The sequence below is a fragment of the Boleophthalmus pectinirostris genome, unplaced genomic scaffold (assembly GCF_026225935.1).
Source record: "Boleophthalmus pectinirostris isolate CB_2022bp ecotype Guang Dong unplaced genomic scaffold, ASM2622593v1 HiC_scaffold_18, whole genome shotgun sequence".
Lineage (NCBI taxonomy): Eukaryota > Metazoa > Chordata > Actinopteri > Gobiiformes > Gobiidae > Boleophthalmus > Boleophthalmus pectinirostris.
The window spans coordinates 27,677,159-27,692,806 of NW_026571133.1; the positions used below are offsets into that span (position 1 = coordinate 27,677,159).

Sequence of the window (15,648 nt, forward strand, 5' to 3'; positions counted from 1 at the left end):
TGTTGTTGTCTGCTGGGCTGTTTTCTTTTCTTTTTTATTAAGCTAATTGATTGTATTTCAACTTCAGGACCACGGACAGCGACACCATTCCAACTTTTATTGCAAATAAAACTTGTCCCTTAAGACCAAACAAAATGTCACTATGTGTGTAGGCTATTGTGGCCAGTCTTTTTTTTTTTTTTTTTTAAGTACACATCCTACACGTGTTATAAGAGGCATTTAGCGAGCTTACCTCTTTATTTTACCACATAGCCTAGTTTCCTTTCGTGTTGAACGCATCTGAACCCAATTCCCTCTGGTGACTGCATCCGTGTGTCCGTGTGCGCTGCCTGGGCTAAATATTTACCCAGAAGCATGAAAAAGTCACGACACCGCGTTTTATCCTCATCCACCCTCTGTTCCCTCGCCTCTCTTCCGCCTCATCACGCCCGGACCCACCCCTTTTACTGTCTGCTATGACCGTCCTCTACAATACGCGACTGTATTCTTTGTACCTCCCCTTTCTCGCCCTCGGTCTGTGCATCCCAGCCTCCTCTTCCTCGAGATCCGTCCTCCTGCTCCTACAGAAAAAAAGAGTTCAAAGAAAACACGTCGGCATAAATCTCCCTAATCATCCCGAGAGTTCCGTTTTCCTCTCTCCCCGCTGACGGACTTCGCTACTTGTAATTTTTTCTACCTTTTTTTTTTCTTATTCTCGTCCTAGAGCGCGCCAATGCCAGAGACCACGCCGAAAAAGAGGATTTTTTTCCCTTGAGCATGAAAAGGATTGCCAAACCATCCGCAATCCAACATCACCGACTGAGCCACCAGCATGAACACTGGATACATATGCTACAGCAGAAGTTGTTGGCTCGACAACTAACAAACCTTGGACCGCAGCTACCGCGAAGAGGGGAGAGTCAGTTTTAGGTAAGACATAACACTGAACACAGCACCTTTTTGTGGGATTAGTGTTTTGGGGGTCTGACCACGAGGTAGAGAACGGGAAGGTGGCGCTTTAATACAGCTCAGTGGCACAGATATGGCGATGTTGCGTGGTCAGCATGTTACTGTGCTGGCCGGTTTTGTCCCTTTTATGGCTAAATCTTTGCCTTCATAATTCACGCTGACCCCCGTCTTCTAACGTGTCCTTTCACGCTGCTGCCACGCTTTGGCTCAATGTCGTCACCCGCCTATTAAAGGAATACAAACTGTCCTCCGGTGTTATAGGACTACAGTAGCTAAACATTATGCAAATGAGTTGTTTTATTGATTATGTGCACTTGGCTGCTGCGTGCGTGCGTGCGTGAGCCGTGTGAGCCAGCATCTTTGGACGACGCGATGCTGCAGAAAAGAAACGGACATATAATAGCTCGAAATGAGACTATTAAAACAAACCTAGTCTAAATAACAGCTGTCAAGCCAGGGGCAAGGTGTAATATAAACAGGTACAGGCCGTATCAGTATCAACGGAAGCGCGTATAAAGCTAATATATTTTAGGAGTTCAATCTCATTTTCTTCTTGCGTGTGTGTGTGTGTGTGTGTTTCAAAGCACACTCAGAGCCCCAGTCCGGAAAGAGCATTCAGCTTTGACTAAAAGTGATTGTCATGCTATCCCATATACAGATAGAGCCTTCTTCCTGTTTCGTATTTTCTTCTTCTTCTTCTTTTTTTTTTAATGTTTTGTTTCAATGGTTCTGTTTAATGAATTGCGTGCAATCTGATCTGGAATCACTTAGCCCAGGTGCTAGGCCTATGCACTCAATCATCTCTTGTGTGGAACATAGTTGTGTAGTGGCTTGTGCGTCCGTGTGCGTTAGTGCGCGCGCGTGACACCTCGACGCTAAGCAAAGTTACCGTGGCGTGTTCCCTCAACTTGCACTGATTGCTGTTCTCCTGGCTGACTGCGAGGGGAGCTCACGCTCTTCTTCACCAGGTGTCACTGTTTGGCCTAAAGGCGAGATAAGTGCGCGTGATACTGATAGCAGCTCAATGGAATTAGACAAGCTGCTGCTGTTTGAAGCATTATCTGTATTTTGCGGCAACATTGTTGTCTTGATTGTCACTGCAGTCTTTCGATAATGGGTCTGATTTGGAGTATTCATGGCCAATACAATGTAGTCTCAAACAAAATGAATAAAGATCTGAGACCATATGTGGTGAATGTAAACTGCAGATTTTATGTATTTATTTATTTTTTAATATTAAATTAAATAAAATGAGTGTACTGCAGCTTCATGGTGTGGATTTGCTTAGGATCATAGGTCATCACTTGTGGAACAGTCCCAGGGAAATAAATGTGGCAAGTTACCTAATAAATGTAGTCACTGTTTGGCGCTGTTATTGTTAGCAATGAATTCTAATCCATTGCTTGAGATAACTAAATAAAATGTCATCACCTAACCCTCTTTACAAAAAAAACAAAACAAAAAAAAACCACAAACACACAAACACAAATGTTATCAACGTAACCGCTGCTCTTCTATACAAATTTAAATATTTAAATTAACTTTTTTTTTTTTTTTTCCTTTGCCTAAGCCATGTGTAGTGTGCAGTGCATATAATGAGGACCGCAGCCCAAATGGCTTTATTCGACGCCCTGTTCAATCTGCTGATCTTTTCAATAGCAAAAAGGTCTGGCAACATGTAATCATTTTCAGCGCAAGGGCAATCCATACGCGTTTGCCAAAATTGAAATGCCAACAGTAGCTTAAAGCCATATTTGTGTCAGGGCTTATGTGACCCGATGCTGATGATGCTTTTGAGGACTCAAAAGACATAACTGCCAGTACCGAGGTCAATGGCTTTGTAACTTACTCATAAATTGCCCTCTTCATGTGGCATTATGTCTTCAGTGTGAGTACATAAACAGCTCCAAGAAAATTAAAAGGAATACATCATAAAATAGTTCACCTTGTGTAAACTCTTGTCTTTTTGTCCAACTTCTTAATTATAGATTCCCTTTGAGAGCAATGGAACAGTGTTGGACTGTGGATAGCCAGATCAAAAGCTTACGTCTTCTAAAAGCAATGTTTTTATGTGGTTGAAACTTGTGGCCAGAAGGCTGCGTCCCATGAGGTGAAAGCAGAAAATATGTGTTATGATTTGAACCAAACCAAAGGGTGACTTCTTGACATGTGACGAAGCCTTACTGATGCGCTGAGTGTTTGGAGAGGCTGGAGAAGTTGACCTTCTCTTGGGGCTCATGACCTGTACTCTGCTGTTATAACATCCAAGATATTCAACATACATTTAACATGCCCCTATAATATTCTCCAGTACAAAATGCTTGCACAATCTTTGGCCATGTCTAACTAAAAATATCTTTGATATTTGAAAAAAGTGAAACCATAAACATTCTTGAAGGAGAGTAAAGCAGCTGAATTTCAGTATGTTAGGATGGAAAAGGATTTAAGAAATTATTTTAAAATTTGGCCCACTGTGATTAAGTGGCAAAAAGATAGGCAAGGATTATAGTTTAATATTTTCAAATATCATTTTTATTCTTAGTTTCAGATTGGTGTCTGCAGCCAAATGAAATCCACATTTTTGGAACACCACAGTAGAGCAGAAGTGGGTTCTGCAAATCACCACAATAGTGGCAATTTTATTGTTATAAATCACTAGTCATTCAGAACACGGATTTCAGTGGCAGCCTCTGTTTGGTTTCTTGTTCTGTGTGTGACTCAACATATAACCAGAGAATTGCTGAAAATCATTTCTGGCCCAATATAAAAAGACAATTAAGTGTGTGATTAAAATAATGTACAAATGACAGTGCTTTTCTCAGATTTAATTGTAAGCTATTACTTGCTTATCACCAAAACAGTTGCTACATTTTTTAAAGAAAACGAAGCCTATAGACCTCATTGGAGTGTCACCTGTCATTGTGTACTGGAACAAGACACATTGCCCAGTCACAGTATGGCTGCTGGCGATTGCAAGGACGTGCAAAACGTGCTCTTTTTTGACTAGTTTGTTGTAGAATGAAGATATAAATTCTAACTCTATAATAGAAACATGCTCAATTTAAAATACTAGCCATATATTACTGCAATGAGAATAAAAACAATATGTAAAAACTTCACCATATGACAGTATAATTAGATCTGTCACAATAAGACATTTTGAAGTGAAATATATTGCTAAAGTAAATCTAAATGATAAACAGTACTATTGAAACCATATCCTAAAGCATAATTATTACAAAAAAACTATTCTAAATGCACAATATTGTTAAAAATATGAACTGCAATAAATAACATAATGTAACACCCTGTAGTATTTATAATGAGTCATAGAAGTTCATAATTCAATCCATCTATCCATTTTCTTCTGTTTTACCGGGGCCGAGTCACAGGGGCAGTTGTCTAAGCAAGGACTCCCAGACAGACTTCCTTCATCCAGGACACTTCCTCCAGCTCCTCCGGGGGGACCCCAAGGTGTTCCCAGGCCAGCCGAGAGACATAGGCCCTCCAGCGTGTCCTGGGGCTTCCCTGGCGCCTCCTTCCGGTGGGACATGCCTGGAACACTTCCTGAGATGTGGGAGGGGACGTAGGGAGACGTGCCTAAGCCACCTCATGCTGGCTCCTCTCGATGAGGAAGGGCAGCAGCTCTACTCCGAGCTCCTCCTGTGTGACTGAGCTCCTCACCCTATCTCTAATGGAGCACCCAGCCACTCTGCAGAGGAAACTAATTTCGACCACTTGTATCCACGATCTTGTCCTTTTGGTCATTACCCAAAGCTCATGACAATAGGTGAGAGTAGGGATATAGATTGACCAGTAAATCGAGAGCTTTGCCTTTCGGCTCAGCTCATTTCACCACAATGGTCCGATACAGTGACCATGTCACTGCAGACACTGCACTGATCCCTCACTCCCCTCACTCATGAACAAGACCCCAAGATGCTTGTACTCCTCCACTTGAGGCAGGGACTCTCTACTCACCTGCAGAGGGCAAGCCACCTTTTTCTGGCCGAGAACCATGGCCTCGGATTTCATCGGATTTAATTCAATCCGCTACAGCTCAGATTTCATCATAGTACAGAAAAAGAACCAAACATTTCCAACTAGTGCAAAGAAAAAGCACCATGATGAATATTGACCACCCAAAATAATGGTTCCATTTGTAATATATAAGTAAATTTAGTAATTATTGCGACAGGCCTAAGTATAATGTAATTTCAAACTAAACATAATATTAATTTATTAAGAATTATCATGCAGTCTGATATAGATCAAGACCATCTTCAAATATTCAGGAAACATCATATTTTGTGTAATATAATTTGCACAAAATTATATATTAAATATGATATGTTATTTTAATATGTTATTTTTTCAGTATCAAATAGGCCTGTCACAGTAATACAATAAACAATAAACAATAATATTGAGACTATTGAATAATATTAAGTTATGAGACTGACACAATTATCCAAGAGCAGATTTAAACCACACACACACAAAAAAAAAAAAGAAAAAGAAAACTTCTAAATCGATAACATTGCTAAAAAAAAAAACTAAAAAAAAAACATGACCTGCAATAAATAAATAGCAGACTGAAACACATTAGTATTTAGTGTACATCTGTAATGGGTCAGAGAAGTTATTAATTCAACCATTTATATAGCCAAAAAATAATTATAAAATGTAGGAGTGCAAAGAAACTATACACACAATAAATACTAGCCCCCCCAAAATATTGTTCCATCCAACATATTTTGAATGATAAGTCGATATAGTATATACCGTGGCAGGCCTAGTATCAGTACTTGTTCCACTGAGTATCTAGATCTAGAGTAGTTTTGATTAGTATACATTTTTTGGCAATCCTAATTTCCAACCTCTCCATGTACTCTGGAATATAGGCTAATGCCGACTGCCAACTCAGAGTCATTAAGCTCTGTCAGGATGTTATTACTTTTTCACAAAAAAGATAACCGAGAGCAATATCTCTGACTATTTATCATCGAAGCGACTGGCCTGCTCTATTCTGGCATGTTTTGGGGAAGATGTTTTGATTTGCTGTGGTCTTCAACAATTGCAGACTGCTCTGGCTGGCTATTACACATAGAACCTTTAACTTAATTTGCTTCACTGCTGCCTCCCCATGCTCCCTGCAGCACTATACAGTAATTTGATCCGCTCCAGTCTCAGAGTTGTGTCTGAGGCATTCTAAACAAAATGGTGCCCTCTCAGAGCTAAAATATCTCAGGGCCCCAATTTGTATGGAGATGAAGAGCAGCTGTGACCAGACCTTCGTGAATTTTCTTTTTGCAATTGCCAATTTTCTGCGGGGGCTTGAGCTCTCATTTTCATCTGCATTATTAGTATTTTTTATTGGCCTTGCATGGTATAGGGAGGTCTAAAGTGAAATCTATATTGTGTTGTATTGCATTATAGTATTCTAACCATATACTTGCAAGTCAAGTGCAATTTTTGTATTCATATTTTATTCTTTATTCTACACTTACTATTGTCAGTGTGACATGACACCCTAAACTTCTTTGCTTTGGTGTACACAATATAATATGAACACTAGAGGTTAAAGTTAAAGCTAAAGTGGAAATATTATGTAAAATTGACTTTTATGAGCTATTAACCATGTCATGTTATAAAGTGTTCCCTCATCGTTAGCTTCCTCAAACTTTTTTTTTTTTTTTTATCAATTCAAGCATGTTGGAGTGATGAAGCATTTTGCTGCATTTGAGGCTTGTTAAGAAAATGTCTGTTTTCACCTACCCCCCATCTCTGCCCACAGCACTGTAGATACTTGCGATTAATAATAACAATAAAAAAAAAAAACTCTGAACCATGCATATATCATACATGAAGAAAAAAATGATGCAATTTCTCAACAATTAAGATTAAACAAAAATTAAAGTACGCTACTATGAAGAGAGAGCACCATTCAGCTCTGCAGCTATAAACAGGTCAAAGTCACTGTACCTCTTTTTATTAGATGTTTTAGATCAATACTGCTGTTTACAATGAACTAAATATATAAAAGCATAATAAAAGTATTATGTCTTCTTTAAACTTATATCTTAAATAAAAAAGCTTCACCAGATTAAATGTTGTATGTCTTTGGTGCAGTAAAAGCCGTTGTTCTATAGCGCCCCTGAAATGACCTGACACAGCAAAGTACTGCCTATAGGTTTTCTTATGTTCTTGACCTTGCCGGTGCATAAAATCCTCCAGGTGTGGCTCTGTGTACACTGATAAAACATGCCACGCTGGGAGATGCGTATATTAATTAGAATTTACTGCGCAATGCCTTCATGTTTACAGATGCCAATCGTATGTGTCCCAGTTGGCAAACCATTAAAATGTTATAGCAGTATGTGACTGGGAGGTTCAATTCTCCCAGCATTACTTTTGCTTGTAATGATTGTGTGAAAAATTGATCCATCTATTTGAATTCTCTGAAACTGTCCATATGTTGCTGCTATGGTAACGAGTGCATTTCATTGACGTGTGGCTGTGCTCAGCATTGAAGAATTGTATTTATAGTGGCGGTATAATCTTGTTAAAACTTCGCTTTTTGAGCCTTTATACTATCTAAATTCGGAGTCTCTTTCACACCGGAAGGCAGTATTATTCTTCAGAACACTCACTGAATGTAAAATTGATTCGCTGCAGGTTCTAAAGAGATTAGAGGACAATAAACATATTTTATTACTTTAAATTACCCTCTTATTATTCCACATGATTAGACCTGATTTTGCCTATTCTACACAATTTATAGCCAATATATTTAGTGTAAGATACAGTATGAGACTATAGAAGCCAGTTTACCCCACCAATTTCTGAGTTATGTGTGCTAAGTGGAAGAAGATTAGCTCATTTATATTATCAAGTCTTTTTTTCTGCAGTATGTGGCTTATTCTTATTTATGGCACTGCAGACACCAAGTTGTGGGGAAAGTCTTCAGCACTTTACAATTTTGGAAAGTGTATCTAGTTCAGTGTTATATCCTCATCAAAAACTATTGTGTTTTGTTTGTCCCACATGTAATTCAACCATATTTATGCAGTCACGCATTAATGCTTTTGTTTGCACACTGTAAATTCTTCCTTCCTTTACCACCAACAGTTTGGCCAGCCTCCAAAACATGATCTCCCAGAGTTCAGATCTGACAGGTGGATTACCCAATCAGGGTTACACATGGTCAGTCTGTATCAAAAGAAATATGGGTTCTTATGGGGAAAAGAAAGGGAAAATATATCAGTAGACTAAGAAACATTGCAGAGTTCAGAATATCAGTGAGTGAAACACTAAGCACCTCAGTCTAAGGAGAGATAAGTTTGATTTTGTTGTAAATAATAAATGAGTGAGCTTCTCTGTTTCCCATGTGTTACATGATGATGATGATGATGATGATGATGATGATGATGATGAGGATGAGGATGATGAGGATGATGAGGATGAGGATGATGAGGATGATGAGGATGAGGATGATGAGGATGATGAGGTGGTGTCCAGATTGAAAAGATATTCTGGATAGAACATGCAGAGAGTCTGAACCCCTGGCTATGATTAACATGTACAGGTCCTCTCTGGTGTCAGCATTCCCCTCAAAATTCTTGGTTAGATAAATCATCAATAGATCATGCATAATTTAGGACCTATAGCTCATAAAGCAGAACATTAGTAAAAATAATGTACAGAAATGAAGACATTAGACTGGAGCAATGCAGAGGCCTCAGAGGTTACAAGTATGCATATAAAGCTATTCCTTTTCCATCAGTATAGATTTTATGAACATGTACTACTGCTGCTCTTCTGGGTATCATGTACAATATATTCTGCGCATCCACTGCAGACTTTTGTACATGACATAAAATCAATACGATTGCAGAGGGTCACTGTTGGATCAGAAGGCTGACTCATATTAAATTCTAGGTTAACACCCTAATGTAAGTACTTTTTAGGTCACTCACATGAAAATGGCCCTTTCAGGCACTAGATACATGTGTTATCCGGACTGTATGAGCCTCTTTATGGCTGCTTAGAGGGAAAATTATGAGGCTACCTCCACAAGCTATTCAGTTCTATTACTGTACTGACCCTTTGTAGGTCCAGAAATCCCCAAACAAATAAACTGGCATCTTTCTGACACAGAAAGTGGAACAATGCAAGCTGTTAATCTGAGAAACACCTATTGATATTGTCTCTCAAATAATGTGTTTCACTATGATTTATATTTAAATCCTTAAAGGTGTACTATGTAACTTATGTGGTGGAGGGTGTGCCAACATTTTTCTCCATGAGGATGTTATTGCTTTGCTTGGAATGTTTCACAGAATGGGAAACTTAAGTATCTCCATAGAAACAAGCAGGAGATGCCACCACACCAAGATAGCAGTCACATCTGTGCAGAGGATGGTGCAATGACTGTAGGTGTGCATGTTCTTTGAGCAATAAAAACACCCATAAGAGAATGAATGGTAGATGGATAAATTCGATGCCACACTCAGTCCCCCATCTAGTACCTATTCAAATTGTTTTCGTTGCGGATGCAGTGTTCGTCCATACTAATCCGACTGAAAACAGCTCCAGAGATGAAACGATTTGGTGCTGCCATCTCCCAAGAATTCATCTGAGTATGGATCTGATCCGGCACCGTGTGGACGCCTGAAAACGCTGATACTCTGATGTAGGTCTATGCACCACGAAGTAGGCTACTTCACCTCCAAAACACTAAGAGGCTAGCATATATTCATATATACACTAGCGTATGACCTGCAGACGTGTAATCTCTGAAAAGTTTCAAATGAACCATCTCCAATGCGATAGAAACACAGAACAAACTCACCATTAGCTGAACACCCCTCTATCACAGAAAGAACACATATAATCCACTGAGTCGTGTCCTTTAGTCCAACAGAAACTGAACCGCATCAGCAGCACAATAATGAGCTGTTTACAGTGCTCAGTTTATACAAATTAACCATGTGGTTTTAAGTTTCGTTTATGTAAAACATAAACAAATATGCTCAAAACTGTGTGGATAAGTAAGGATTGCTGACACAGAAACGACGTGTGTGGACACAGATCGTTTTCGATACGGTGATATGCAGATTCCTTTCAGTGTAAATGGGGTCTGAGAAACATCCCAGACAAAGTAATACCACCTCCAAAAAGTTACACAATGCACCTTTAACACTTCTACACATACCAATGAAGTAGATACTAAATCTGATTAATTCTTGACAAGCTTTTTTTAAAATTTGTTATGCGTCGATGCTTTATTAGCGCTGACTAAGTTGTAGTTATTTTGTTGGTGATATTGTCAGTGTCATTGTTAATTATGAATGAAAACAACGCATCCAATACCCCCTTTTAGCTGTATTTTGATTCGGTCTCAGTCCACTGCTCCTCTTCTACCATGTCTGGAGGATACCACCTGGCAGCCCAGTGTCGAGTGCTTGGACCAGCCCCAACCAGCTGGCCTGGCCCCACAGCTGCTGCCTGCCTCTGTCCTTACACGTGCACTGCTCACTACATTCTAAGTGATTGGAGCTTCTTATGCTTGCACCACATTTAGAAATTGAGCTTACAGAATAGCTTCCTGATTCTCTGCAGCGTGAACTTGTGCTATTGTGTTCTACCCTCTGCTGCCTTGGAGAGCTGAGAGAACCACTTTCACAAAACGGAGGCCATTGGAGGTTGAGTAAAAGCCCCAAGTCAGTCAATTGGCCCTGAATTGGCTGAACTTAAGTGCAATATCAGCAGTGGGAAAAATTGGCTGGCGTGGTCAACTTTTCCTCCTTATTTCTTCACTATTCGCACTTTTGACACCCAGGCCAGGTGTATAGGGAAGACAACCGGTGTGCCAAATTTATCAGTAATTATATTGCTATCTTCTCAGTTCATCCATGTCTACCAGTGGGAAACACCAAAGCCATTCTTTAATCTTGACACCCGGTGATCATATACCATAAAGCAGTACCTATTACTTTAGAGGTGGGGGAACAATTGGCACTGCCCTGATCCTGTTTTAAAGGATTCGGGGTGACAGGCACGGTGCGAGTGGGCGATACACCAGGGAGGAGAGAGAGGGGAAAAGGGCTGACAAGAGATGGGGGTTGAGGAAGTGAGGACAATTATGGAGCTGGCGCTGCAGAATCCACAGAGGTTTGAGACGGAAGTGGGGTTAAAGCTTTTAGAAAGAGAATGACCAAAGGTTTTCATTGGATTTATATGGGAGTTTGCAAAAGTGGTAGACACACAAAAAAAAAAAAAAAAAAAAAAAAAAGAACATGGTAGTAGGGCTGATTTGTCTACTAATCACTTTATTTAGAGGATTTATAAGGGATAATAGCAGAAGGGAGAATATATGCTGTGAGTTAGCTGGTGATTTGGTATTTAATCTACTTTTTGTACATATAAATATATTGTTTCTTATTACTTTTTTTTCTGCAGAAATAGTTGTTTTTCCATGAATTCCCATGCAGCTGTAGTTTAGTTTAGGTCAGATACATAATAGTTTTAGTAGTCGACAGAACATGTCCTTAGGCAACCAAGAATTTCATGGGTTGTATCTTCCAGATATTTTCAGTATTTTTCCCATTCTAAAGATATGATATTTTGTTTTGAAATGTTAATTGCTACAGCAACAATTCTAGCTTTTCATCACTCAGAAACACATGAATAGGCTGACATTTACACTTACTGTGACTTAGCAGAGGTTTCTACTTGATTCTTCTCCATTTGATTTTTGTTCATCGAAATCCCTTACTTCTCATTGCTGCATGCCCCTTTTCCATTTTCCTCAGATGAACTTTGGTTGCTGCAATAATATGAAATACACTTGTATGCATAAGCAGGTCTTTATACTTCACCCTGTGGGAATGCTTTCTTTTTCACATTGTGGAAAGCATCCTTGAATCACAGAAGATAATTGTTTTATGCTCTAGTGTAATTGCATAATACACTTAACATACACCACCCTAATAAAGACGTAGGTGGCGCTAAATGGTAGTTGATGGTAGTCTTATTCACGTGGCATTGATTTTCAAGGGGCTCCGTCTGCATAGTCTGATTGAGGAGAAAGTGATATCAACCTTGTTCCAAAGTGACTTCATTTTGAAACTCTTCAGTCACTGACGCAGTTGTTACCCGCGATCAACTCCGAAGAGATATTGGCACAAATTCATTAATAGAGTCACTTGATGTGAATAATTTGTTTTCTCAGCAGTCTCCGTGTGCCAACCTGGCAACCCACACTGTTCGCAGCTCGATCCAAATTGCGAAATAAAATGGACTCTCCATGCACCAAGTCTTTCCCTTTTTTCACTATAGCCTACTGCTATTACTGCTATTTTTGATTCTGGGTTTGAGTAAGCGCTTAATTGTTTAGACAGATCAGCCCACAGTAGACCTATTTGTAAAGGCTGAAATGCAGTTTTAGCACAAAATGCCTGCAAAAGCTTACAAGCCTCGCTGGTAGCAGACAGGGAGATGATTTGTGTTTCAGTCAGATTTGTGCTTGAATCAAAATGCTGACAGTGCGCTGCCTGGAATAAGATGCAGAGCGCACTTCACAAACACAGAGGCATCTCGTATGATTTAATCAGCCCCTGCGTATAGTGGCTGGTCCAGCACTGGCCCATAACACATCTGTTAGGGTTCATTCCAGCAAATCTTTGCAAATGAATCATAAATGTGATGTTATTTAAGACGTTATTATGTTATTTTGCCTGCCTGTTGACTAGAGTCTATTAACAGGTTTTGTATCTCATTTCTATGAACCATTTAATTACACTGAAATAATTTCATGTAAAAGTAAACACAGGGAACATTATATAGACACTGTTACATTTATGTGGGAATATTAAACATTTTTATTTTGCTTCATATTTTTCATTTATTAATGTGAATACTTCACAATTTATTTTAAGAAAGATTATTTTTCTTTATATTATTTCAATACACACAATTTCAGATTTTTCCCATTTCTAATACAGCTTAAAAACAAGTTGAGTTATATTTAAAAAAAAAACACTCATAATCAAGTAAGTTTGACCCTTGCATGTCTGGAACATCATGATTCATATAGCCAACTGTCCTTTCAACAAGAGAAATACAAAGTCCTATTGTCATACACTGACTATCCTTGCAGGACACGTACGCTCATATACACACTGTGCACACACATATGATCAAGAACCGCTCACATGCTCCTGCCTGCCCCATGAGACCTGGATGGCACCTTGCTGATAGAGCCACTGTTGTTAGTTTTAATGATGGAGGGTGTGATCCAGCTGGAACATGCCTGAGCACTGGCCTCTCTGGTGTTGTGCATGCTCAGCACACCTACATGACACCAATGTAGGGCACCGAAGAGGCAACGTGGCATATTCAAGGAACACCGGCAAGCAGAAAAAGTGCAATAGAGCTAGGCCCTAGCTACATAGCACTTTTACATACAGAGGAAGAAGAAGTAGCCTAAAACTGTTTTGGTTTTAGTAGTGAGCCATCAAGCTATTAATAATTTACCAAAGCCAGGTATCTGTTTCATGTATCTGAGTCATAAGAAACGTAAGAAATTTCAAGGCAAGTGCAGAACATACCAAAATGTATCACATAGTACATCTCATATTGTGTAATAATCTTGATTTTTTTTTAAGTCCTATATTTGTGTGAAGTCTATAATCTTGATAAATCTCTGTATTGTACATAAAAGAACTGAAATCAAATAAGAGTCTGATATAGGCTATATTGATTTATCAGTGCTTTTTCAACTCTAATTTAACCAGAGTGGCAGGGAACTGAAGAACATTACACAAAGGAAGAACATATACTTTACAACAAACAAAAGGCCCCACTCAGTCTGTAAATTGAACCCAGAGCTTTCCTGTTGTGAGAGGGCAGGCTGTGGCACCACCATGCCACCCCTAAGGATTAGATTGGCAGTACAGTACATAACTTGATTCCATATAAAAGCTCTGTTTTCTATAGACTGTAGAGTTCACATTGTTGGTTTGAAGTTAGGTGTACATGTACATACCGCTCTTTTTTAAACCATACCTCCACATTGGATACAGAGCAGCAGGAAAAGAGTGGAAACCTTGTGGCAAAGGCCCCTGAGCTACAGCTCTCAAAAGGTCAGTGGAAAAGGAAGAATAGAATGACAGTGGAACAGATTTGAAAAGGAAGAGGTCAAGAGCAGTCTATTTCCAATCCGAACATGGCCATTGGGTACAAGTGGGTTGGCATAACCCATATCAAGGGTATGCTTCTTGCCAACAATAACCTTCGTGGAAGAGGAGATGAAATATGGCCCCAAAAGAAAGAGCCTCCTTCAGCAAAAATCCAAAATCCTTTTAGTCATATCAGGCCTGAGAGTGTGTGCTGGGACGCCTTTGCACACACGTATGCTGTGTGGATGTGAGGGTATGTGGGAGCAGATAAAGGACACCTGCTCAGGGGCTTTTAGCTCTCCTTGCCTATCCCAGTTTGGCTGGTTCTTTCTGTAGGCTATTCCTGTATGATATGAGTTATCTATAGGATGTAGGACATGGAGAGCAGGGAAATGGGGGTTGATGTGTGCAACAGTTCTAGGAAACCTGTCCCTGATGTGTGACTATGGTGTATATTAACACATTTGCTTTGTCTTAGATTGATTAGTAGTTACTTTAGTGTTTTAGTGACAGTCAATGCATTTCCCAAGATCATTTTACTGTGCTCTACTATTAGTTTCAACTCAAAAAGATGCCGTTATTTTTCTTTTAGTATTTTAGTAGATGTATTCATTCATTACTACTGCATTGCATAGCTTGCTCACTCCTGCCTGTAATCACAGCCCTGAGTATGACACTGGGTTAATAACATTTCACTCCTGTCTGGTACAGAAACTGATAGCACCAGTACCATTTTTGATATTCATGCAAGTACTGGCACAGGGCGTACAGTGCAGTTTAGTGTTGCTTTTGCTTAATCTGCAAGGAATTGAGATGGGAACAGCGTTTTTTTTCTATTTTCACCATCTGCTCCACGTCTCTGCAGATTTTGCTGATTTATGGAAGCCACTGTCTGTGCCTGTTTCACTGCTTTTCCCTTTCATTCTACATATTTATAGCTCTGAATAAGAAACAATAGGAGGCACTGAGCACCTTCTTAACTCCACTCTCCTTTTGTGCCTCCAAAACAAGGCGGTCAGTCTGATAAGGAAGCTCTTGCACTAAGTTCCTGCAGTTCGCCATTCATCAAAGTGCAGAATTGGAATATTGTATAAACAGGATATTGTTAGGGAGATATGAGGGTAGTAGAAATGCAGGGGTTGGCATAGCCTGTGGGTGCTCAGAGCAAATAGGGAATAAAAAGCTTACAACAGAACAGATGAAATAGTAATAATGCTACAATGAATTATTGACCTCGAGTCCAACTTGTGGCCAAATTAATTGCCACCAGTTCAAATTGAGTCACTAAATTTAATAGGGCGGGTTAAACACTGTCTTGTTGAATGGGATGTAACAAGTAAAACATGTACAACTAATAATTTTTGAAGGAATTAACTAAGCATTAATACCAGCAAAGCAGTGGAATCGGAGAAAGCTACCCCTGGGAGAAGACTTAACTGGTTCTAAGGAAGAGGACATAAAACTATTTGGGAAGACAGCTGGTTTTGCTGCTGTGGTGGAGTTGATCACTGAAAGT

At 39.4% G+C, this 15,648-nt stretch overlaps 1 protein-coding gene across 1 annotated transcript in view; it reads left to right on the forward strand.

The window, feature by feature from the left end:
* Positions 1-660: 660 nt before the first annotated feature.
* brinp1 (bone morphogenetic protein/retinoic acid inducible neural-specific 1) overlaps positions 661-15,648 on the forward strand; it is a 104,152-nt gene continuing 89,164 nt past the window's right edge. The window contains exon 1 of the mRNA XM_055153705.1: positions 661-909. The gene's annotated coding sequence lies outside the window, so the exon portion shown is untranslated. The remainder of the gene's footprint in view (positions 910-15,648) is intronic.